Genomic DNA, 3,912 nt, shown 5'->3' with positions numbered 1-3,912 from the left:
GACGCCTTAACCAGAATGGTTTTTTTTTTTTTTTTTTTTTTTTGTATGCTACCGACTCTAGAACTCACAATCTTCCAAATGGAAGTCCAACCCGGGTACCATTAAACCACATAGTCAAGGTTAATTAGTTAATAAAGATTGATTTAAGTAATTCTATTTCATTATTGGCATCCAACTGGAATTCTAGAAGAGGACATCCAACTATACTATACATTGGTTATTGCACATTACATAATAACTGGCCGTCTGGTATTTGTTTTCTCCCCAATACAGATTCAAAGGCCTCTATAAATAGCACAACTCAAGATGGATAAAGGAATTGTCATATTTTGTTTTTTTTTTAAAAGGTTCTAAGTATTCGAGTGCAATAGATTTCAAGTGCTATCCTACTTACCAGTAACGAAAGAATAATTCCTAACGCTTCAATCAAGATGAACATCTAAATATCGAGTCATCAAGTTGGAGAAAATCAACACACGTGTCAAGCAACAAACATCTCTACTTGAATAAGGGGGAGGAAAGAGTAGCAAGTGCATGTAGACTTGGGTAAACATAGTTCTTTTGCACTATATATATATATATATATATATATATATATATATATATATAGGGAGGGATCAGGTGCATTTGCTGCTTCCCGTGCGGATGTGCGGTGGATTAATGTGCGTGAGATTTATACTCAATGTGCCTGAGATTTGTACTTAATGTGTGTCATGTTAATATGCGTGAGTTTTGTATTTAATGTGCCTGAGTATTCTGTTTAATGTGTGTGAGATTTGTACTTAATATGCATGAGTATTTCAGAATTACGAGCTCAGAAGGAGGCAGAACAGAAACTCACGCACATTAACGCCCAAGCTTCTTGTTACTTCTTCCTTCAATTTAGCCATGGATTGTGGATTATCAGCTACCTTCAGTGCAGCTGAATGTTTAAATAAATGACGCACGCACAGTAAAATTTGCACAACAGTTAAGTGTGGATTTCTGTTGTATTATTCCCATAATTCTTAACCACCATAGTCCGCCTCCGCATCATCATCATCAGGGAAGCTGACATCAATATTTTCTGCTGCATTTTACACATTCACGCACATTAAGTACAAATCTCAGGCACATTAAGCACACCACTCACGCACATTGAGTACAAATCTCACGCACATTAATCCACCGCACATCCACACGGGAAGCATTCAACCGCACGGGAACCTTTCCCTATATATATATATATATATATATATATATAGAGCCTTGGTTTTACTCAACCCATTCCTCCGCCTTCTCAGCCATTTCTGCCACCGCAATAAATCTTATCCACCGACCATTTCTTTATGTCCAGTAGATCTTAAGACGTTGATTACGACTTTAACTCAGATCGCTTCTAGGGTTTCACCTTTGATTTATTGGACAACTATATTTCGTCCCTCTCGCTGGGATTGCCGTGGGAACTGAAGTTTGATGCTATGAACGACGGGAGCACTGAGATGATGATGAACTGTTGCCTACAGGCCTCTCCGGAGGTGGCGCCGTCGTCGTTCTCAGACTCGAGTTTGAAGAGGGAACGAGAGATCAGTGGCGACAAAGATGATGAACTTGAGGCGGCGGAGAAAGGGTCTCCCAGGGATGAGTACTAGGATGATGAAGAGGTTGTCGGTACGAGGAAGAAACTTAGGCTCACCAAACAACAGTCTGTTGTCTTGGAAGATAGCTTCAAACAACACACCACCCTCAATTCTGTAATTCTCCTTTTCAATTCCTTGTTAAACTCTTTCTTGTTTTATCTTGCAAATCTTTCTTGCTATACAAAAGACAAAAATTTTTATCCCGAATTTTCACACCCAACCTGATAGAATTGTAGAAAAGTAAATCAGAATGACTCAGTAGCCAGACTACTATCTGGTGCCCAGAAAGAGCCATTTCATAATAAGGCCGGGTGAAATTTTCACCCTTCAATCTTGGTGTATAAATGACTTAATACTGAACTTTTTGTTCCCTGATTGGCGAAAACAGAAGCAAGAATTGGCGAGAAGGCTAAATTTACGGCCGGGACAAGTGGAAGTGTAGTTCCATAATCAAAGGGAGCGAGGACGAAACTGAAGCAGACAGAAGTGGACTATGAAGTACTAAGGAAATGCTACGAAACCCTCACGGATGAGAACTTGCGTCGAAGGTACTTCTGGATCAATGATAGAAACTTACGCGCAGCGAATAAGGATTTGCGGACGGAGAATCAGCCATAGTCGTAGACATTGGAAGAAGAGTTGTTGCAGGGGATAACAATTTGGCATTAAGATGGGTAGGGAGTGGACTTCCAAATGGTGGATGCCGAGACAGAGGCGAAGGCGGCGACGAGGCAGAGCATCTGCGGTGGCGGAAAATAACAACCGGACAGAGAAAGGGGGAAAAATTAGCTTATTATATTCAAGGCTATGTGAAATTTTAATTATACCCCTGATTTAAACAGAGTTAAACTGATGGTTTCAGAAGGACCAAATCTGCTTAAGGTCGAATAATTGAGGGACCAATTGTGTTCAAATTGGGAACTAAGGATGACATTGTAGATTGGGCACTAATTGAGGGACCAAAAGTGCGATTTCCTTTATATATATATATATATATATATATATATATATATATATATATATATGTGTGTGTGTGTGTGTGTGTGTGTGTGTGTGTGTGTGTGTGTGTGTGTGTGTGTGTGTGTGTGTGTGTGTGTGTGTGAACAAGTTCGTAGGAGAAAATTAAGAACTAATCACAACCTTACATCTGGAAAAATTGAACGCACCAAATTGGATTTAAAACAAAATAACGTGATGGCAGTTTCGTAATTATCACCAACTTTACTATGCAAACGTGAGCACTAAAATTTGCAATTTTTAGACTTTTTCATATTTTCACATTTAGTATTAACATTTTGCACATTTAGCGTTAACATTTTGCATATTAGTATTAAAAGTTTACTCTTGTAAAAATCTGAAAGTACATTACAGTTAGGGTTTCGATTTTAGAGTTTTGACTAAATTTTTTATTTTATTTGGTCCAGTGGTTCACTTTTTACTGCTTAAGGTTTAACATTTACTGTTTAGATTTAAAATTTAGCATTTTTGTTATTTTATAGAATTTACCAAGTTTGCATATTTAGTTGTTAAAGATTGCATATTTAAGTGTTAAAGTTTGTACGGTGGACTTGATGATAATTACGAAACTGTCACGGCGTCTTTTTAAAAAAACTGATCAGATCCATTAAATTTTTACAGATATAAAGCTGAGATTAATTCTTATTTCTCTCCTATGAAAGTGTTCTCATAAGATTCACACCCAGGTTGCAACGACTGCATGGATTGAGCGCCTTTTTTTTTTTTTGGGGGGGGGGGGGGGGGGGGGGGGGGGGGGGGGGGGGTGAGGAGCGGAAGCAGAAGGAGTAAAATAGGGACACATGTTAAATTTTATAGGCTAGTCTTGAATCAATCCATGGTGAAACAAGATAGAACAAATAAATTTTTGACCCGCAAAGAAGCAGACTTTGCAGGCTACGAGTTGATTTGCGGGCTAACTATTTTTAAAAGCAATGCTGAACAAAAAACTTACTAGCATGTTCATATATATCATCATATATCAATACTTATATCATAAACTAGGTGCATGTAGCAACATGCATGGCATTTTTTTTTCTCCTAAACATATTTTTAACAACATTTCCCCCCTTTTTTCTTTTGTACAAAATATATTGTAACACTAATCATATATTCTCCTAAGTATATTATTTTTGAATAAAAATGTAATACTTTTACATTTTAATTTAAAAGTATTACATTTTTCTTTATAGGTATTATATTTTCTCTAAGTAACAAACACTCGTCAATATTACTTAATACTTCTCCAATCTAAAAGTTCTCGCGAAGAGAATAAGAT

Source organism: Ipomoea nil, unplaced genomic scaffold (genome assembly GCF_001879475.1).
Source record: "Ipomoea nil cultivar Tokyo-kokei standard unplaced genomic scaffold, Asagao_1.1 scaffold3170, whole genome shotgun sequence".
NCBI lineage: Eukaryota > Viridiplantae > Streptophyta > Magnoliopsida > Solanales > Convolvulaceae > Ipomoea > Ipomoea nil.
The sequence above is the reverse complement of the archived record's forward strand: the minus strand, read 5'-3'. Positions refer to the sequence as shown.